This window comes from Macrobrachium nipponense, chromosome 17 (assembly GCF_015104395.2).
Source record: "Macrobrachium nipponense isolate FS-2020 chromosome 17, ASM1510439v2, whole genome shotgun sequence".
NCBI lineage: Eukaryota > Metazoa > Arthropoda > Malacostraca > Decapoda > Palaemonidae > Macrobrachium > Macrobrachium nipponense.
This window is the reverse complement of record NC_087210.1, coordinates 78,263,733-78,286,578: the sequence shown is the minus strand read 5'-3', so window position 1 is coordinate 78,286,578 and position 22,846 is coordinate 78,263,733. Positions and strand designations below refer to the sequence as shown.

Sequence of the window (22,846 nt, the reverse complement as noted above, 5' to 3'; positions counted from 1 at the left end):
TGTGGTGTATATTAATATCTATGTCAGCTTTGGGTATGACTGATACTTATTGTACCAGGCAGATTAAGGAGAATAGCTTAAAAACTTGTAGTTTTTGGACAAAATGTAGCTTTGTTTTTAATAAATATTTATATTTCTGATAAATGATAGATATTTATATCTCTATTTTTGTGATCAAATATTTTTTTGCCAATATTAAAACTTAGAGAATAGTTTCTTATATTTACAAACGTTGCTAGTTATGCTTTTGTTTTTCAGTTGTTTTAATACTTTCCAGGATGAAAATATGCTTAATTGATATTATGAATTTTATGAAAAAGACACTTAATTGTATTCTGATATAGGTTTGATATGATTTATTGTGTATTATATGTAATACCGAAGGTAATATTAAAAATGTTGCCAAGTACCATTTGTTTGTTCCTTTTTTATAGTTTATCTTATTTTCAATAGATGTCTTTAGTGTCCGTAGGACGACATAGCAATAGTGAAAGAAATAGTTGATAAAGACCAAAACTAATAAACCGATAGGATAGCAAGCACGTCCAAGTTATATTTATGGTGTATTATCACAGAAACTGAATGTTTCTGTGAAGGCAATGCTAAATTTACAGTATATTTCGTAAAATCCATGGCAACGTTAGGAATGGTAGGGATTATGTTTGACAGTGCTGAATAGTTGAATATGAATTTTTATTCAGTCCAAGGCCACTGGATGTTTCGATTTGTGCTTCATTTTACCACGAATGTCAGTTTTAAGCATTTACTGCCTTTTATTTTACCAGACGGATGTAAGAAAAAATTCGTTAAGACTTCTAATCTCAAAACAAAATATACCCTTATTTTGCTACAAGTACTAAAATTAATGTATAGTATTTAATTCTTATTTACATATTCTCGCGATTAATATGTTTTTTGAAGTTTTAATACCAAGGAGAATAGTTTTTGAAACTTTTACTAAAGTTGCTAGTTACTGTTTTAATTTGTATTGATTTGTTAGTGTAAAGCATAGAAATAAAGTAAATCTAGACCAGGAGATAATGGAATGTGTTTTGGATAACATTTTGTGTAGGTTTGATATAATTTATAGTATAGTTTACGTTAATTTGATGAAAATATCTGGGGCGATGACAAAAACGCTATCAGGTACCAACATTTATCTGTATATTTTCTTTCAACAGTTACTCTTAGTGTCAATATATGTCTATAGCAGCAATTAGACGAAATACCCAAAGTAAAAAAAAATATCGATAATAGGATAAACCATTAAACAGATTAGATGAAGATATGAATTAATTTAGTGTAGCTGCTACGTGAAATCGAAGGGAACGTCTGAGAAGTAGCAGATATTCGTTGTCAACAGTAGATGTTTTTATATTCAAGTATAAATATGAGTATCTAGCATCATATCACTGGATAACTTATGATCAAAATTTCTGGGTGATCTTAAATGGAAACAAGAAGTTGGCAAGCTACTCTTTCCACATTATTTATCTTTCTTTATTGGATAGTAAATTTTTATTGTAATTTTGAGTTTGTATATTAATCTTTAGGGTGCAATTTACGTTTCGAAAGTGTTTAAAACAAAATAACCCCATAAATTACCAGTACGTTTCACTTTCTTATTTGTTTACGGTTTCTGTGCGAGGCTTTTCAGAACTCTTTGCATGGATCCATACATCTTATTGAAGCTAACAATAGATTACCACAGATACTATGACATTTGGAAAGTTTTTTAAGTCTGCATTACTTACATTACTAATATAGATAAAATTTATCACAGTTAACAAAAGGCTACCTTGAAATAGTTGTCAAATATGACAATAATATTGGAACGTTATCCTTTTCCTTACCTTGACTGTTGTCGACTGTAACTACACCTTTTGAATACACAGTGATAGGGATTCAAGTATTTCATCAAGTTCATTAGTCGCCATGTAAGTTGTACTACCCACGTAGGTACACTGAAATTTGATTGGTTTATTTTCATATTAGGTAAATTAAAGAAAAGTGTGAAGTTGTGAACCGGTCCCATGTCATCTTATCCCTGTAGACCTTACTATACTCTGTTTTTTTTCATCTGTCCATCTGCCTGTGGTGTTTTTGTATGGCAACACTGCGTCCCGGGCTTTAGATAGTTACGCTATGTGTAAGTTTTAGGTAAATAAAAGGATATCTGGGTGTACATTGCAACTGAAAAGTGTTTTAATAATTTACTGTATGCGAATTACACCGTTAATATTCGAAATAGGATATTATAATAATCGTTGAATGTAAGCTGAATGTGACTATCTAAAGCCGGGACGCAGTGTTGCCATACAAAAACACCACAGGCGGGTGGACAGATGAAAAAAAACAAGAGTTTTTTTTTTTATAGGCATGGGGTTCCTTGTGCATAGCCTACCTATTGGCGTCACAAATGGTATGGTCATTGATGCTGTGTTAGTATGTGTGCTACAGTAAAGAGGTCCTGATAGTACCTAAATCTGCATGTAGGGCCCTAGGTACTACGTACTAGCTAAGTTTAGACTAGGTACCTAGATGTCCCTAGCCTAGATAGGGTAACCTAGGTAGTATGTCAGATGCTGGACTACCTAGCTACTAGGAAGTACCTGTACTAGGTATACCTAGGTTGGTAAACTATACTGTTTTTTTTCATCTGTCCATCCGCCAGTGGTGTTTTTGTATGGTAACACTGCGTCCCGGGCTTGAAATAGTTACGCTGTGTAAGTTTTAGGTAAATAAAGGATATCTGGTTGTACATTTGCAACTGAAAAGTGTTTTAATAATTTACTGTATGTGAATTACACCGTTAATATTCGAAATAGGATATTGTTATTATTGTCGAATGTAAGCTGCCTTTTCGGGGTGGCGAATGGAACAGCCAGACGCAAATTCCATCAAACAGATGCTAAACCAAGTTACGTCATATCGTATCTGGCTGAAACGCACTTTATAAAAATTAACAGTACATACTGATATACTTACGTATAATGAAGTAATACGTTGACATCTTGCCGTAGTGAACAGCGAGAGAAGCCATTTTCCCGCCACTGCGTCTGGCTGTTCCATTCGCCACCCCGAAAAGGGAGCTTACATTCAACAATAATAACAATAACCTATTTCGAATTATAATGGTGTAATTCGCATACAGTAAATTATTAAAACACTTTTCAGTTGCAAATGTACACCCAGATATCCTTTTATTTACCTAAAACTTACACGTAGCGTAACTATTTAAAGCCCGGGACGCAGTGTTACCATACAAAAACCCCACAGCCGGATGGACAGATGAAAAAAAACAGAGTATAGGTAGGTAGGAGACAATGTTAGAAACAAAAGTTTAAAATCAGAACATACCTATTACCCAGTAATTTTAGTATATACCTACTTAATTTGGGGTAATTTTGAGCTGCGTCTTCCCAAAGTACCTACTTTTAGATACTACCTACTAAGTGGCCTAGCTAGTGGTGGTGTAGAAAAGGTCACTAGCCTACCATGAATTTGGGTAGATTAGATAGTGGCCTGTAGCCTAACCTAAGTTTTGCAGGGACAAAAGTAGCATACCTATTGATTTTTATCCTAGGGTAGGTTAACTTTCAAGTTGTACTGCCTTTGCGACTGTGAACTTTATAAAGGTAAAAGGTTTAATTAGGGTAAAATACCGAATGGCCAGCCTCCACCATAGCGCAACCACCTTCCCGAAAAATTACTTTTAACACATCCTGTAATCCAGGATAAATAGTCAAGAGCCATTGTCCGTTGAAGCAACACCTCAAGACCTCTACCTTCCTCTCGAAATAAGTGTTTTCTCTCAAGTCACAAATTAAATGCCATAATTTCCAATTTTCGGGAAGGTGGTCGCGCTTCTGTAGAGCCAGGTGGCCATTTGGTATTTTGCCCAATAGAACTGTAGATTGTATCCTTGTGATTGGTGTTCTCAACAAACCCAATTGATATGGATCATGGATGCCATGAACTTCCACACACCTCAAATCTGACTCACACTTTTTAGCCATACAAATAAAACCCTTTGGAATGTTTAGTTGATATCTACTACTACTAATTATTAGGTAATCAGTAATATGAATAAGGTAGTAAAATATCAGTTAGCCTATTAGCTGAATTAAGTAAATATAGATGTTTTTTGTGTGTTTTGTTCATGTTTTTTTGGGGAAAAGCTGAATTTTACTGTAATCAAAGTCGAAAACTAAGCATTTTTGAAAACATTAATGGTGGGAAAAATGCAAAGGGCATCAAAAGAAGCAAGAAAAATATCGTGTGTAGCCTGAGAGGCAGTCTGGGTGTAAAGTATAAATTTACTGGCTTTTCTAGGTTGCTGTGCCCTAACTTGGACCCCCATTATAGCATTGTATATAACAGAATAAAGTACCATGCACAAGTTTTATGTGGTTTCGGCTTGTCTGGCCTTTTTCAGTTTTTTTTTCTACTTTATAATAGTATATACTAGACTAGATGTCAGTATTGGAGTCATTTTGCTGTGTTCTTCAGTCTGTAATAATATGTAGACTGTATTACGATAAGCGTACCAAAATCTATGGTAAGTTTTTAGATACAGATATTTATTGAGGAACATTGTTACCCAGTTTGGCTTTTTCTAAGGTCCTTGCATATGTTTCGGAAACTTCGGGTTATTTTCTGCTTTGGAGGAAGGATTAATGTCCCTGCTTTTTCTAGTGCATGCATGTCTATTGCTCACCCGTATGCCAATTACTACATGTGTGCCTATGGATTGTATGCCTATCACATGCGTGTGTATGGCTTGTACACCCATTGCATGCATGCCTGTTGCGTGCTCACACAGGGCTGTGTGACTATGGCTTGTATGCCTCTCGCGTGCATATCTATCATGTGTGTTCCCCTGGCTTGTGCTCCTATCGCATGTGCATCTATGGACTGTATGCCTCTTGCATGTGCTTTTATGGCATTGGATGCGCTTGTATGGCATGTGTGCCTCTCTTGGATGCATATGACTTTGGTCTATCACATGTGGGCCTATCGATGGCTTTTGCGTGTTGCATGTGCACCTATGGCTTGTATGCCTATGACTTGTGTGCCTATGGCTTGTGCACTTATGACTTGCACTTGTATCACTTGTGTGCCTTTAGTTTGTGCTCATATGCTTGTGCACTGTGCTTGTTGTTTGCACAGCTACCGATTGTGCTATTATTATCTGTGCTCCTATTGCCTGTGTACTTGACTCTTCCTGCCTATAGAGAATCTTGGAATGCACCTTTTTTTTTTTTCTAAGCTTCCATTTTAAGTTGACAGGTGTTTGTTGTTATCAGTCCCAACATTCTGTTTTGAGGATTTTGACTCTCTCTCTCTCTCTCTCTCTCTCTCTCTCTCTCTCTCTCTCTCTCTCTCTCTCTCTCTCTCTCTCTCTCTCTCTCTCTCTCTCAGTTGCGGGAGTTTCTATTGGTAAACAGTTGGTTACTCTTTTATTTTTTCCTAATCCCCTGTGGTTTAGTGATGTTCTTGTTATCATGAGATTTTCCCGACAATTTAAAACCTTTTGTTTAGCTGACTGGTTTCCAACTGAATCAGCCTTCCTTTGGTCCCCATCTCACAATTTACATATTATATTGTTGGCTCCAAATCTTTGGTTGGTATAAGATTTCTGCAGTATTATCTAATTCAAAAGTCCAATTTTTGTTATTCAGTACTGTAATGCTTTAGCTTTGGTTTGCATTATGATTATAAACATGCTCTAACAGAAAATTGCAGTTTTCAGTGATTTCAGAAAGCTTCAGAACAGAACCCCTATAAAATTGTCCTGAAAATTTTGTTGTCCAACAGGTTAATTTCATTACACAAATTATAAAAAGTTTTGTAAATGTTGAAATATGTATGTTGGATCTCTGATCATTGCAGGCATCATCATAAGTACTATTTTTATAGCAGGGTGACCCTTATGGGGGTTAAAAGTATAACATGAGTTATCTCTACTCTTCTTTGTAGTATAAATCGAGTTTTAACTACTCTGTTATGCTTACCTCTATTTGCCCACCATATTCTTTTTGACCAAATATTGCATTTCCCTTTGCATCACAAGTCCAAACTATCTCAATGTTGTCACTTCCCAGTTTCACATAAGTGACTTACCGAACAGTTACATAGCTTATAGCTTCTTACCTGCGGCAGTCGAAATTCAAATTGTTGGCGCCAGCGGCGTTGCTATCTTAAGTATAGGTGATACAAGACCCGCCCACATCCGGGAACCCTGGGTACTGCTAGCCTTCTACCGTCAATTTTCGTTTCTGCCGCTCACGGGGTAACACCTGTGAGATTTTCGCTGCAGTCTCCTGCGTCGCCATTTTGGATTTTGGTTTTTGTTTGGTGATGTACAAGTTTTTGGTTTTTTCTTGCCAGTTAGCTATCTCTATTCAGTTTTTCGTCATTATTGCTGTAAGGTTTTGCAGCGCTGGCTGCAAAACAAGATTAGCTAAGTTATGTCACGATCCGCACCCTAAGTGCACTAAATGCAGAGGACAAAATTGTAATGGTATGGATGTGACATGTGATGAATGTAAAGAATTGGATGAACAGGGATGGAAGGCGGTTAGATCGCATGCTGAGAAAATGGAGAAAGATAGGAAGAGGAAGGCAGCTCTTAGGGCTAGTAGTAAGAATAGGTTAGAAACTACTCCTGTTCCTTCGGAGACAAATAAGTCTTCTCTTGCCTCTCCTTTATTAGAGAATATTTCTCCAATTAATAGTCCTCCTACTTCTCCTTTGATTACCCCTGTTCAAGTTGCCCATGTTTCCAAACCCAACACCATTGCCTTGCTTGAGTCTAAGATGGATAAAAAGTTCGAAGTGTTAGCTGAATCAGTTATGAAGTTAGGAATGTCTTTTAAAGCTTTCGTAGATAGTACAGTGAAATCTAGTGCAGTGCAAAGTGTTAATGTTGCGCCTGAGGAGGCGGTTGTCCGTTCCATCTCGACTCCCAGACGAAGGTCACTGTCCCGCTCCCCCGCAACCGGGAGAAGACATACCGGAGGTCGGAAGGAGTCTGGGGGAGTTTGCCCACGGTCAGCCGTCGACTCCATCGACTCGCGGGTGTCGTCCAAAATGATGTGGAAAGGTATTAGTGTTTGTGATTCTCGTCTGTCTTCTGATTCGGAAGTGCAATCGCCAGTGCGCAAAAGGCGAAGTGATTTGGTGTCTCGACCGTTAAAAAGATATCGATTCTTGCGGGTGATTCGTCACCGACTCCTGTTAAGAAGTCTAAGAGGCATTGGAGTCCTCAACCTTCGTGTAGTTTTGCTCCGGATGTGATATTTAGTGAATCTCCTCCGCAGTCGCATTTTTCGGCTAAAAGCAATGGCTCTCGGACTAAACTTCGTGATAATTCACGATCGCTTGACTCTCCCAAGCGAGTCTCAGTCGCAGTTTCGGCTCGGTCGCCTCGTTCGACTCCGTATTACTGTCCAGAGAAGCGTATTCGCTCGTCTTTGTTCGACTCCCCTCGCCGTGAGTCGATAGGAATTTCGACTGGTTGTTCGCCTGTGTCGACTCGTTGTGCGGAGACTTCATCTGTTAGAAAGAATCTTTCTTCGACTGAAAGACCATCGACTTCTACAGTGTTAGACGATTCTACCTTAGCTCCATTTAAGAAGCATTTCCAGGATCTTATGAGTTTGTTGAAATCCTCCACCGGGGTACAACATAAGCCTGATTTCGACTCTGCTTCCGTGCAGTCTGAAGAGGAAGCTTTGGATCAAGATGACAAGGATTCGTCGGCTTATTCGAGTCTTCTTAAATTTTTCCTGTCCACTTATCCAGATTACTTTGAACCTGCTTCTCCGTCTTCACTGCCTTCAATGTTCGTTAAAGACAGGAAGACAGCGTATTCGTGTCTACCTAAACTGGTTCTTTCTCAGTCCTCGAAGCAGGCCCTTAAGGAGTCAACAGAGTGGCTTTCTAAGAAGAGGGAAACAGGTAAGGCTTCGTTTGCTTTCCCACCTTCTAAGCTTCAGAGTAAAGCGTATCGCTTCTACGCAACTGGAGAAGTTCCTTTTGTTCATGAAACTTACCTGTCAGATATATATATAGCTGTATTCTCTGAAGTCCGACAGAATTTCTAAAACTTACGACACACGTAGTGGGAGTTAGGGTGGTTAGTACCCATTCCCGCCGCTGTGAGGCGGGTATCAGGAACCATTCCCATTTTCTATCAGATTTCTTCTGTCGCCGGTGTCGTAAACATCTGTTTACACACCTCCGCCTCAGGATTTTGGAAAACTTTTCATTGCTTGAGTATCCTCTTGACTTTTTGGTTTTTTGATTGGATCGATAGCTTGGCATACGTGATTCGGACTGTTTTTTGAATTTGGCTTAGATTTTTTCCTTAAATATGTCTGGATGTAGTTCGGCTAGCGCCAGGGTGTGTTCGAAAGTGGAATGCAAGGTTAGGCTTCCTAAAGCCTTGGTTGATCCTCACACATTGTGTAAAGGGTGTAGGGGGCAAGAGTGTAAATATGATTTGCGCTGTAATGAGTGTGAAAGCTTGGATGATTTACAATGGAAGACGTATGAATCCTACGTAAAGAAGTTAGAACGTGATAGGATTAGGAGGTCTTCCTCCAGGAGTAAGTCGGGTAGCAGACAGGGTATTAATGTATCCCCTTCTAACCCTCCTTTAGATTTTGTGTCTCCTAACCCCGTAGTGTTGCCTTCGGGCCCTCAAGTGGTGTCTGCGGAGGGTAATGCCCTTTCGCTTATTCTGGATTCATTGAAGACGCTTGAATCTAAAGTGCTTGCCCTTGAAAACAGGCAAAATAAGTGCAGTGATAGTGCCCCTAGTGAAGTGGAGGGGGCGTCAGATCGGCCCTATAGCGCCTCTAGGCTGGGACCTCTGCCGGACTCCCAGGACTCAGGGAGAGGGCATGTCGAAGGCCGAAGGAGGGTTACGGGGAACCCCCACCGATCTGGCATCCCTTCAGCAGTTCCTGTGGACGCTTCCCAGGCTGCTAAGGAGCGTGCTCGAGCACGTATCCTGAAGGATTGTTTCTCGTCTTCCGACGCGTCCTCCCCGCGCAAGGGGTGGGAATCTCGTTCGGATTCGCGACCTTTGAAGAGGACTCTTCAAGAGCTTGACGCTTCACGTCATGCTTTGTCTGAGTGGCATTCTTCTCCGGAAAGCGTAGCTTTTCCGCCCCAGAAGTAGTCTAGGACGTCATCCGACGATGACGCCCGCGAGCGCCCCAGTCGCTCTAGAGCCAAGGCTGTTCCTGGGAGAAGGAAGAAGGCGTCCCCTCGCCCCTCTCCTTCTCACAAGCGCAGCTCGTCTCCGCGTAAGGAGACATCTCAGACGGAGATCATCATTGCGATGCAGCGGCAACTGGACGCTTTACTGAAGCAGAAGGAGACGGTACCTCGTCGAAGGAAAGACGATAGACTGCCTATCAAGAGAACTAAGCAGTCTTCTCCAACGGCTCCTTTTTCGTCCCCGTCTTCTGATTTTTCGCCCTCTAGACGTCGTTTTGCTCCCCAGGGTTCGTCTAGAGGTGACGTTAGACGCCAGTTTAGAGAGAGTTCTCTGCATGCTCCTCTCTCTTCCCGTAGAGAGGACGCTCGGCGTTCCGACTTCGACGCTTCTGCTGACGACGATTTTGTAGCTGTCGGACGGACTTCTTTGTGTTCGGCCCCTCTTCGACATGACAGTGTTGACGCTCAACGATACGCTAGTCGGGCAGTTGATCAAGTTTCTTCGCGGGACGTTCGTAAGGAGATGGACGCTCCGTTGGACGCTTCGCTGGACGCTCGGTCGGACGCTGATTTGGACGCTCGAGAGAACGCTACGTTGGACACTCAGATGGACGCTCGTAGACGTTCTAGTAAGACCTCTGTGGACGCGAATGTGGAAGTTCGCTGTCACTCGGATGTTGTTCCCGAGACTTTGGCACGTTCGCCTCTAAAGGTGATTCCTGATCCTGTGACTGTTAAGGATCCGTTACCCTCGTCTTCTCTTCATCGTTCGGATAGGAGACTTGGAGCTAAAGGACTTCTGCCTCTTCCTTCGGACTTGCACTCGGGTAGGGAAGAAGGAGAACTTAGCGGTTCTTCGGAGGATGTTGATGAAGAACAACCTGCTACGTCTGCTTCGTCAGATTATCAAGTTTTGGCACGACTACTTCGTGATTCGTTTGGCGATACTTTTCAGCCTGCTGCTCCTCCTTCTCCTCCTTCTCAGTTTTCGTCGTCGAAGACAAGCAAGTCTCCAGGTTTCGTGAAGATGAAGACGTCGTTATCTACTAGAAGAGCTTTCCGGAAGGTTAACGCCTGGATGGAGTCTAGGAAAGCAAAAGGAAGGACTACTTTCGCCCTGCCTCCGTCTAGACTTAGCGGTAAGGCAGGGATGTGGTATGAGACAGGCGAGGAATTAGGATTGAAGGTTCCTACGTCTGCTCAAGGTGATTTCGCCAGCGTGGTTGATGCCTCAAGGAGGGCCCTTTTAGCCTCAGCTAAAGTATCTTGGACGACTTCCGAACTGGACCATCTTTTGAAGGGACTGTTTAGGTCCTTAGAGGTATTCAACTTTTTAGACTGGTGTCTTGGAGCCTTAGACAACCAATCTCGTAAGCCAGACTCGATCAGCTTGGGGGAGCTGTCCAGTGTATTGTCATGCATGGACAAGGCCGTCAGGGATGGCTCAGAGGAGTTAGCCTCTCATTTTTCAGCAGGGGTTCTTAAGAAAAGGTCGCTTTATTGCAACTTCGCGGCTAAGTCTGTCTCTCCCGCACAGAGGACAGAACTTTTGTATGCTCCCTTCTCGAGTCATCTCTTCCCCCAAGCTATGGTGAAGGATCTGGCAGTTAGTCTGCAAGAGAAAGCCACACAAGACCTGTTGGCTCAGTCTTCGAGACGTCCGGCTGGCCCTTCAACGTCGTCAGGAACCCAACCGTTTAGAAAGCAGAAGCCCTTTCGTGGAGGGACTTCCGCTAGATCGTCTCCTCGAGGAAGAAGCCTTCCTAGAGGTAGAGCCCCTTCCAAGTCTAGGGGCAAGAAGTGAGAGATCGTGCCTTCAGTCACCGGTAGGAGCCAGGCTGCAGTTGTTTGCAGAAGCCTGGAGAGTAAGAGAGGCAGACACCTGGTCTCTCGACGTCATAGAGAAGGGTTACAAGATCCCTTTCATAAAGCCGCCCCCGTTGACTTCCACTCCCAGGGACTTGTCCCCATCGTATCCTCTGACAAAGCGAAAGATACTTTTCGACCTGCTCGAGCAGATGCTCGAGAAACGAGCAGTGGAACAGGTTTTAGACCTGGCAACGCCAGGATTTTAACAAGATTGTTTCTGTACGAAACAATCGGGAGGGTGGCGGCCCGTCTTGGATGTAAGTCGTCTAAACCTCTTTATAGAGAAGCAGAGGTTCAAGATGGAGACACCTCAGTCAGTTCTGGGGGCCTTAAGACCCGGAGATTGGATGGTATCACTCGACCTCCAGGACGCCTACTTTCACGTCCCGATACATCCCCAATCGATGAAGTACCTTCGGTTCGTATTGAAAGGGAAGGTCTTTCAATTCAGGGCTCTTTGTTTCGGACTGAGTACGGCCCCTTTTATCTTCACCATCTTAATGAAGAACGTGGCGAGGTGGCTCCATCTTTCCAACATCAGAATCTCGCTCTATCTGGACGACTGGCTCATACGAGCCTCCTCGCAGACCCGGTGCCTGAAGGACTTGCAAACGACTCTGTCTTTAGCTGCGTCCCTGGGACTTCTGGTGAACTTCGAAAAGTCACATCTGACCCCAACACAGTCCATCGTGTATCTGGGGATTCTGATGGATTCAGTGGCTTTTCGGGCTTTTCCGTCCCAGGAACGTCAGCAACAAGGCATAGAAAAAGTGTCGGCCTTTCTAGGGAAGGATTCATGCTCGGTGAGGGAATGGATGAGTCTGCTGGGGACCATTTCCTCGCTGGAGAAGTTTGTTTCCCTGGGGAGGCTACACCTCCGACCTCTTCAGTTCTTTCTGTCAGACAGCTGGACAGAAAAGGACAACTTCGACATGAAGTTAAGCATCTCGGAAGAGGTGAAGAACCATCTAAGATGGTGGCTCGATCCGTGGAAGCTGTCAGAGGGCATATCCCTCAAGCTTCAGAACCCCGACCTAGTGTTGTTCTCCGACGCGTCATCCACGGGGTGGGGAGCAACCTCTAGGGGGGGAAGGAAGTGTCAGGTACCTGGAGAGGGGAACAGGTAACCTGGCATATCAACTTCAAAGAGCTGGCAGCGGTTCAATTAGTGCTCCAGTTCTTCCACAACAAAGTCTCCCGTCGTGTAGTTCAAGTCAACTCGGACAACACCACAGCCCTGGCATACTTGAAGAAACAAGGAGGAACACACTCTCGCTCCCTGTTTTCTCTAGCGAAAGAGATCCTACTTTGGGCAAAGGAGAGAGAAGTCACAATATTGACAAGATTCATTGCCAGAGTCGAGAACGTCCGGGCAGATCTCCTCAGTCGACAAGGACAGTTATTGCCGACAGAGTGGACTCTCAATCAAGAAGTATGCCAGGAACTGTGGGGTCTTTGGGGATGCCCCTTAGTGGACATCTTTGCAACATCAAGGACGGCGAGACTTCCTCTGTATTGCTCCCCGGTTCTCGATCCGGGAGCAGTATCAGTAGACGCCCTTCTATGGGATTGGACGGGCCTGGATCTCTACGCTTTTCCCCCCTTCAAGATCCTGGGGGAGGTGATGAGAAAATTTGCAGCATCGGAGGGGACGAGGTTGACTTTAATCGCCCCCTTTTGGCCCGCAGCGATCTGGTTCACAGAGGTGATGTTCTACCTAGTGGATTATCCGAGATCTCTTCCGTTAAGGAGAGATCTACTCAAACAGCCCCACTTCGAGAGGTACCACAAAAACCTCTCCGCTCTGAGTCTGACTGCGTTCAGACTATCCAAAAGTTGGCCAGAGCGAGAGGTTTTTCGAAATCAGTGGCTAAAGCTATCGCCACCGCGAGGAGACCATCATCAATCGCGGTTTACCAATCGAAGTGGGCAGCCTTTAGAAGTTGGTGTAAGAGAAAAGGAGTTTCCTCTACCACTACCTCTGTGAGCCAGATCGCCGACTTCTTGCTTTATCTGAAACAAGATCTGAAGTTGGCAGTGTCAACTATTAAAGGCTACAGAAGCGTCCTATCTGTAGTTTTTCGCCATAGAGGTCTTGACCTCGCTAACAACAAGGATCTCCATGATCTATTGAGATCTTTCGAGACGACCAAGGTACCACTACCGAAGCTACCTTCGTGGAACCTGGATGTGGTCCTCAAATATTTAATGTCAAATCGCTTTGAACCTCTTTCCTCTTCGTCTCTACGAGATTTGACGAAGAAAACTATTCCTAACTGCTCTGGCGACGGCGAAGAGAGTTAGCGAAATACAGGCTATCAGCAAACACGTCGGTTTCAAAGGGCATAATGCAGTCTGCTCTTTGAGTATGTCGTTTCTGGCCAAAACGAAAACCCTTCCAATCCGTGGCCTAGAACATTCGAGATCAAGGGTATGGCAGAGATCATTGGTCAAGAGCCAGAAAGAGTCCTGTGTCCTGTTAGGGCTCTTAGAGAGTATATTCGTAGAACGAAGGATTGCCGAGGTTCTGCGGAGAACTTATGGTGTTCGGTCAAGAGACCAAACATGCCCATGTCCAAGAATGCACTGGCATTCTTTTTAAGGAACACCATTAAAGAGGCGCACGCTTCTTGCAAAGACAGCGACTTGAAGATACTAAAAGTTAATGCGCACGAAGTAAGGGCTATTTCGACCTCAATAGCCTTTCAGAAAAACATGGCTCTTTAAAGGACATTTTAAGTGCTACTTTTTGGAGGAGTAACTCAGTGTTCGCCTCGCACTACCTACAGGGAGGTGAGAACGACCTATGAAAGCTGTTACTCTCTCGGACCATACGTCGCCGCAGACACTATTTTGGGGGCAGGAGGTAGCACTCATCCTTTCCCATAGAAAAGGGTAGAAAAGTAGGTGAGTTTTTTTAATATTTGTATGTTTATGGTGTAGGGTCGGCTGCCGAGTACAGTCGTCCCTTCCTTTAGCCTTTGGTATATGGGAGTTTGTTGTTAGGCTAACTTAGGTGGTGGTTTTTGCCTCGTTGCCCTCAGAAGTATGGTCATGGTCTAGTCACATTGTGGTCCCGTCCCCATTGACAGATCATCTAGAGCGCACCAACTACACAGGTCACTACCTTGTTGGTAACTCTAGTGAAGCAGAAGCAGGCTTGGGTGACAGTAATCATGAAGTCAGCTATGCTAACAGGTAAGGAACCAAGATGTCAATCATATACATTTATATGTTTCCTAAAATCCTTTTTCTGTCTCTCCCACCGCCAAAGGTGGGATTCAGCTATATATATATCTGACAGGTAAGTTTCATGAACAAAATGATATTGTTAAGATACAATAAAGTTTGTTCATACTTACCTGGCAGATATATATATTTTTAGTACCCACCCACCTCCCCTCAGGAGACAGTGGAGATAGAAATCTGATAGAAAATGGGAATGGTTCCTGATACCCGCCTCCCAGCGGCGGGAATGGGTACTAACCACCCTAACTCCCACTACGTGTGTCGTAAGTTTTAGAAATTCTGTCGGACTTCAGAGAATACAGCTATATATATATCTGCCAGGTAAGTATGAACAAACTTTATTGTATCTTAACAATATCATTTTTTGGGAGTGTCTGCCTCCTCCCAGGGAGACTTCTCCGGTTTAGTGGACTCACACCGAAGAGCAGCTTTTTCGTCAGCTAAAATTTTGTTTTCTTCTTCAGAGCTTGACCATTTGGTGAAGAATATTTTTAAAGTATTTGAGGTATTTAGTTTTTTGGACTGGACTATTGCCTCTTTAGCTCGCAAGATTGAAGACTGTCAGTCTTTAGAAGAAGATTTTGCCACAGACTGGTTAGGAGTTCTGTCCTGTGCGGATAAGGCTGTTAGAGATGGTTCAGGAGAATTAGCAGCCCTTTTCACAATGGGAGTGATGAAGAAGAGAGAAAGGTGGTGTTCTTTCGTGTCTAAAGGAGTCACTAATAACCAGAAGTCGGCTCTCATGTTTGCTCCTCTTTGTAAATCTCATCTTTTCCCTGAAGAAACCATTCAACAAATTCTATCGGATTTAGAAAAGAAATCTACTAATGATCTCCTCCTTCAGTCTTCTAGACGTCCGAAAGAGCCTACTCTGACAGGAGCTAAGTCTTCTCTTCTTCAGAAGCATCCCTTTCGAGGGAATAAACCTAAGTGGCAACGACCCAGGACTAATTTGCATCCACAGTACAAGTCCTCAAAGAAACCTCCCCCCAAACCTTCGGACAAGTGAGAAGCCGTTCCTTCACGTGCAAGTAGGGGCAAGACTCCATCTTTTTTGGGATGAATGGAGTCGAAGAGGTGCAGAGCAATGGGTAGTTCAAGTTCTTCAAGAGGGATACTCGATTCCTTTTGTTCTAGATCCTCCTCTCTCCGATACACCAATCAGCTTAACAGCATATTCTCCAGGATCAGAGAGAGCTTTGGCTTTAGCAGCAGAGGTCAATGCACTCATCAAGAAGGGAGCAATAGAGGAAGTCCTCGACAGTTCTCAGGGATTCTACAACAGACTCTTTGTAGTTCCCAAAGCCTCGGGAGGTTGGAGGCCAGTGCTAGATGTAAGCGCATTGAACCTTTTTGTGCTGAAGACAAAGTTCAATATGGAAACAAATCATTCTGTGATGTCGGCACTTCGCCCAGGCGATTGGATGGTGTCCCTGGACATGAAGGACGCCTACTTTCATGTCCCGATTCACCAGAGTTCAAAGAAGTTCCTGAGATTTGTGTTCGAAGGGAGGACGTATCAATTCAGAGCCCTTTGTTTCGGCCTTTCGACGGCCCCTCAAGTATTTACTCGTGTTCTTGCTCCATTGGGGAAATGGCTGCATATGTTGGGCATAAATGCAGCATTTTACCTGGACGACTGGCTTCTCAGATCGGGTTTGAGGACACAGTGCGTGAAGGATTTACGGAAGACACTGTCATTAGCGAGTCAATTGGGAATTCTCATCAACCTGGAGAAGTCTCAATTAGTGCCGTCCCAGAAGATCCCCTATTTGGGGATGATTCTGGACTCTCAGACTTTTCGGGTTTTTCTGTCCCCGAAAAGAATAGAATCTTGCCTCAAAAAAGTGAGCTAATTCCTGAACCGTCAGTCCTCCTCCGTCTTGGAATGGATGAGTCTCCTAGGGACGTTATCATCAGTAGAGACGTTTGTAAAGTTGGGTCATCTTCACATGAGATCTCTTCAGTTTTATCTCAAAGCGAGTTGGTGTCAGAAGTCTCAACCAGACACGTATTCGTTCCCAGTGTCGGAAGAGATCAAGAACGACTTGAGATGGTGGATGTCGAGGGAAAGATTGCAAGAGGGTCTCTCCCTGACATTAAGGAACCCAGACGTAGAATTATACTCCGACACATCGGACAGAGGTTGGGGAGCTCTCCTAGGGACCAAAAAGATCTCAGGATTATGGTCAGAGAAAGAGAGGTTGAATCACATCAACATGAAGGAGTTGAAGGCGATTTGGTTCGGTCTGCAAGCATTCGCTCCTTTGGTCGTGGGAAAGAGAGTGGTAGTATACTCCGACAACACCACCGCTCTATCTTATATCAGGAATCAGGGAGGAACCCATTCATTCTCTCTCAACAAAGTCACAGAAGATCTCCTTCTCTGGTCTCAAGATCAGGATATTTCCCTCGTTCCGAGGTTTGTACAGGGGAAGTTAAATGTACTGGCGGACGAACTCAGTCGAGTAAACCAAGTTCTTCCCACTGAGTGGACATTGCAAGACAAAATTTGTCAGGAACTGTGGAAACTTTGGGGAAGACCTTCAGTGGATCTGTTTGCCACGTCGAGGAACAATCGACTTCCGATCTTTTGTTCCCCAGTTCCAGATCCTCTTGCTTGGAAGACCGACGCAATGCTTCAGGATTGGACGGGTCTAGACGTTTACGCCTTTCCCCCATTTGGAATGATCAGAGAGGTGTTGAACAAGTTCCTCTCACATCAAAATGTGTCAATGACGCTGGTAGCACCATTCTGGCCCAGGAAAGAGTGGTTCCCAGACCTTCTCAAGTTGGTTATAGACCATCCCAGACTTCTTCCTCAGTATCCTCGGCTACTCAAACAGCCCCACTTCGACAGGTATCATCAGAATTTGTCCGCTCTGTCACTGACAGGGTTCAGACTGTCCGGAAACTCGTCAGAGCTAAGGGGTTTTCTCGTAGAGCGGCAGAGGCTATTGCTAACTGTCGAAGAAGCTCTTCTGCCAAGCTTTACCAATCGAAGTGGGGAGTCTTTAGGACGTGGTGCAGAAGACATAATTTCTCGTCTTCTAAAACCTCTGTGACAGAAATAGCTGATTTTTTGCTGTACCTTAAAGAAGTTAAGAACTTGTCGGTATCGACAATTAAAGGGTACAGAGCTATGCTGTCCTCAGTGTTTAAGCATAGAGGGCTTGACATCTCCTCCAACCAGGATATTGGAGATTTAATTAAATCATTTAATACAGTAAAAGTATCCAAGAAGGATGGTGTGGACTGGAACTTGGACGTAGTTTTAACATTGCAATACACCCCCTGAACACCTGAACAAGCCCTGGTCACTTGCCAGCCCGAACCATCATTTATTAAAAATTTACCAAATCTTTGGTTAAAATAAACGATCAGTGTTGCCAATCTCCTGGCAAACACCCTCGTTACCTAGTTACCAGCCCACCGGTGATAGCCCTGCCTCACAGGCCGGTCACACCTGCCCTCTCACGTCAATCACTTATCGTTCGCGGTGGAGTACAGATGTTTCCACAGCGAACTCCTTTTTGGTCTTGCCCGGCCTTCATTTGCACCTTTGATTTGATTGATTTTGGTGACGAATTACGCATCCCTTTGGATTATGGTTGGATTGCTCTTAATACCTTGTCATCAGACATTGATTCTGCAAAGGAAGAAACAACACAAGCTACGACAACGACTACTGCATTCTCGGCCACGACATCACAGAAAACGACGAGCGGAAGTTCAACAACGTATCGTCTTTGCCAACAATGCAAGAAAAGGATGAGTACCCTATGACACGATAGTCATTCCTTATGCGTAAATTGTAGGCCTGTTCAATATAATGTAAAGACCAGATGTTTGGAATGTCAGGAGTGGTCTTTGGACCAGATATTAGGGTATCTCAAACGTAGGAAAGGTCTCGTATCAAGAAGTAAGTGTAGGCAGGAAGAGACTAACGTAGATCAAGATAAAGACCTAGAGACAGTGCTCTTTAAGAGACTTGAGAGTAGGCTGACATCGAGTATGACATCTGTTACCGATTTTATGTCAAGACTAAGTGAGGATAGATCGAGCAATAGGGATACTGAAATTACTAATCGTTCTTTTCCAGCTCCCCTGCCTGTTCCAGAACCAGCCCTAACCGGTGCTGGGGGTTATGGGGATCCGCAAGCCCACAGGGCAGGATCCGCCGTCCCCCCTGGCGCGGAGCAGGCAGTGTTGGCAGCAGATTCCCCTTCCCTCGGTGTGTAAGTTCTCATGATGATAAAAACTTAGGTCAGATATAGACGAGTAGGGATAATAGGCTACATAGTGTTTAGTTTAGGAAGAGAAGTGCAGGCTTCTTCGGGTCGGTTTTCTATTAAAAGTAGTAGTTTATAGAGGCACAGTGTCCTTAGAGCATCTTTAGGTTTTTTTTTTTCCTGCTTCGAGTTCCTTGCATCAGAAGCTTTTAGGCCATGGTTGGTCTTTCAGATATGCTCCTTCGTCTTTAAGGTTACTTTCCTCTACTTATACGATACGATAATTGTTAATATCAACTAATTCGCCGTTCAATGCATATTGACTTAAGATATTCAGTATGGAGAGAAATCAAATAAAATTAACTACGGTTAGCCTAGTGTTCACGATGATATATCGTAGGCATATTCAGTAGCCTAGCCTAGCCTAAAAGTATTCGCTGTACAACATATCGGTAGTTATTTTTATATTGGCTACGCTGTAGGCTCAAGGCATTCTGACTTCGGATAATTCAGTACAGGTGTAATTGAAAACGATCGAGAATCCGATCTGAGGATAATTAATATGAATGTAATCGAACAGAATGAAGATCGGATTCTGTCCGACTAAAGCATTATAATTGTATTATATGTATCATCATATTAGCGTAGTATAAACACTAACTCGGCAGTCATTCACGCTGGAATCAGCGGATGACGAATACGGGTTTGTGTCGCCGTATCCATCTTATTCTCTCCTGATTGCCTAAAATGACTAACGTAACAAAACACTCACTTATGCCAAGTTTGTACAAACGTCTTGAAGGAGACGTGTGTTCAACTATGTTGACATTTAACATAGTCAATGAGGTATCTATCTTGGGGCATATAATCAGATGTCAGATATAAGGAATTCGTATGTATGACGTCTTCATACGTTTAACCGACTATTGCCGTTGGTAATTACATTGCGCTTATGTCAATTACGGTTACAAATTATTACCAGTCGTATTATCAAATTACAATGACAACTGAAATTAATATTAGGCCTAATAAAGTTAATTTAATTACCTTTAAATATTATTTTATTACTTTTCAATTAAATTACAATTACACTAGCTTGTCAAACAGCACTATTGTAAGGAGGTGTGGCTTAGACAGACAAGGATGCCGGCTAGTCTGTTTTTGTTATTTTTGTGTTTTTTTCCTTGGCTCCAGATTCAACCATATCACTTGGTCTCGGCTAATGTTTTTGTCCCTAGTTAGAATATTAATGAATATCTGAATACTTAACTTATGGAACGAAGTCATACTGTTCGTCTTACGATGTAATTTAAGACCAAAATTTGACTGATCGTCTCATTGGAAGCTAGTTTTTCCCTCGGGTTAGATGGCGTTAAATTTAGGATTCCGTTCGTTTTTCACTCGTTTTCATAGGTATTACGAACCTTACACTGTATATACTTTATTAATCCTTTGTCTGTGTAAAAAACAACAGTAATGAGCTCTTTTATGCTATTAGTTTCTTTTACCACGGCTGCGTTTGAATTCATACTAAAGCTCGGGACTTCTGTCCAGGTTGCTGATGCACGTAATTTTGCCTTATTAGCTTCAGCTGCATTTATAACGTGAATACAGTAATTACCGTCGCACGCGAATGAATACAATAACGGATGTTGCTTTCGGATTCGATTACTGTCACACGCTGATCAATACAATAAAGTGATGTTGTTATAGAAGTGGATCGCATTAACAAGAAGTTCTCGTTCGGTTGTTCATAGCTGTACGGAGTTATACGAGTATATTATCGTTAAGATAATACCCTTTTAACTTAGAAGAGGGTGCAATTTACGGAGGTGGAGATGTTAGACGATTGTCTCTCTCTCTCTCTCAATCTCTCTCTCTCTCTCTCGCTCTCGTCTCTCTCTCTCTCTCTCTCTCTCTCTCTCTCTCTCTCTCTCTCTCTCTCACTTCCCTGATTTTATATTCTCTCTTTATCCTAGACGATTGTATTTCTCTCTCTCACTTTTCTGATTTCATATTCTCTCATCCTATTTTCCACGCTCTCCTAACACTGGACTTATTGTGCAACAGAGGTTTTTCTTCCTGTCACACCTTTTCAAACTTTGTCAATTTTGGCCTAAATTCTATTTTTAAACTCAACAATCTTGCTGTCTGAGTTAGTATTAGAGTAGGGAGCGAATATTAGGAATATGTATAAGGTATTCATGATATGATATATCACGAGAGGATTTTAAGTATTAGGACAGATAGGAAAGAACATGTCTGGGTCTATCTGAGGGTATTCTTCCAAGTGCCAACCAGGCAGAGTACAGACAGGCAGGTACAACACTACAAGAGAGGACATCACTACGATCGACGACACCGTCGCAGACGCACCGCTGGACATGGTTGTCTCCTCCATACATGAGAGGCCTAAGGCCACATGGGAGGTCTTCAGTTTCCCTCCATACATGAGAGGCCGAGAGCCACATGGGAGGTCTTCAGATTCCCTCCATACATGAGAGAGCCACATGGGAGGTCTTCAGATTCCCTCCATACATGAAAGGCCGAGAGCCACATGGGAGGTCTTCAGTTTTTCCTCTACTCAGGTGAGGCACATAGCCAGCTGAGAGGAAACAGGTTTGTATCCCTCCCGCACTCAATGAGTTTTGACCTTAGGGTAGAGGTGCAGGGAGTTTTTCCCTCCACATATGGGAGGCCTAGAAGGCCACACATGGGAGATTAGTTTGGACGAGTGACAAATGAACTTGAGACTGACCCGCGTACTCAATTATATTGACTGACAACTGGTACAGTGGAGGGCCGAGTAGATTTGATTCCCCACCTCCAAATTAATGTTGTTAATCGGGCTTGTTCAGGGGGTGTATTGCAATATGAAGTTTTTATTGTAAAACTAATATTGTAATACCTACCTGAATGATTCCCACCCTCCTCCCCTCTCATACAGAGTTATTGAGTTATGATTGACGTGAGAGGGCAGGTGTGACCGGCCTGTGAGGCAGGGCTATCACCGGTGGGCTGGTAACTAGGTAACGAGGGTGTTTGCCAGGAGATTGGCAACACTGATCGTTTATTTTAACCAAAGATTTGGTAAATTTTTAATAAATGATGGTTCGGGCTGGTAAGTGACCAGGGCTTGTTCAGGTGTTCAGGTAGGTATTACAATATTAGTTTTACAATAAAAACTTCATTTTTCTGATGTCTTCACGATTCGAGCCACTTCGTGAAGCGTCTTTGAGAGATGTAATGAGGAAGGCACTTTTTCTCTTCGCTTTGGCTACAGCAGGAAGAGTGAGTGAGTTACAAGCCATCCACAAAGAGGTGGGGTTCAAAAATCGTAATGCGGTTTGTTCTTTTGTTAACGAATTTTTAGCAAAGAACGAATCTCCCTCTAACCCATGGCCTAAATCTTTTGTACTTACGGGATTATCTAATATAGTGGGTCCGATGGACGAAGAATATTTACTATGTCCTGTCAGAGCTCTGAAATGTTACCTGTCAAGGACACAATCCGTTAGAGGTAATTCCGACCGACTTTGGTGTTCGGTTAAGAATTCTGCAAAACCCCTCTCCAAGAATGCTATTTCGTTCTTTTTGAGAAGTCTGATACTGGAGTCACACTCTCAAGTCCAAGATCAGACTCTAAATGTGCTTAAGGTGAAAGCACATGAAATACGTGCAGTGGCGACATCCTTAAGCTTCAAGCACAATATGTCGCTTTCCTCGATTCTTCAATCTACGTTTTGGAGATCGAGATCTGTGTTCGCCTCATTTTACCTGAAGAATGTAGAGGCTACCTATGATAGTTGTTGTAAATTGGGTCCTTTGTCGGTAGCGGGCATGGTGTTGGGAAAGGAAACATAGGGGAACTTTCTATCCTCTACTGTCGCCTCGCCTTGTTATAGGTTGTTGAGTCGTGGGCAGACTGGAGGCTCATAGTACTTTTGAGAACCTCCAGATCTTATTTATTACTTTTGAGTATGTCATTATTTTTGTTATAGGTGATGGTCTGTTGTTTTTTATCTGGTTTCTGAAGCCCAGGGCAAGGGCATTATCTGTTTTTTAATATTTTGTCAACCAACGGTCTTGTCCATGGTTACAAAATCCCACTAAGTAGGGACGACCCTGGCCTATACTGCCACGTCTCCTACGAGTGATGAGAGCGCCAACCAGAGGCAGTATTCTCCTGCAGCTGCTCTCTCACAAGGTAGGGTACTGCAACATTTGCTGTTTAATGTGGTCTTACTGTCATTTTTATGCAG

General features: G+C 43.1%; 1 protein-coding gene across 10 annotated transcripts in view; it reads left to right on the top strand.

The window, feature by feature from the left end:
- Positions 1-1,671: 1,671 nt before the first annotated feature.
- Positions 1,672-22,846, top strand: part of LOC135196346 (hatching enzyme 1.2-like) — a 75,641-nt gene continuing 54,466 nt past the window's right edge. For 3 of the 10 annotated variants that reach the window (XM_064223108.1, XM_064223106.1, XM_064223107.1), the window contains exon 1: positions 1,672-1,937. The gene's annotated coding sequence lies outside the window, so the exon portion shown is untranslated. The remainder of the gene's footprint in view (positions 1,938-22,846) is intronic. The other 7 variants (XM_064223110.1, XM_064223113.1, XM_064223114.1 and 4 more) reach the window with 7 other exon arrangements.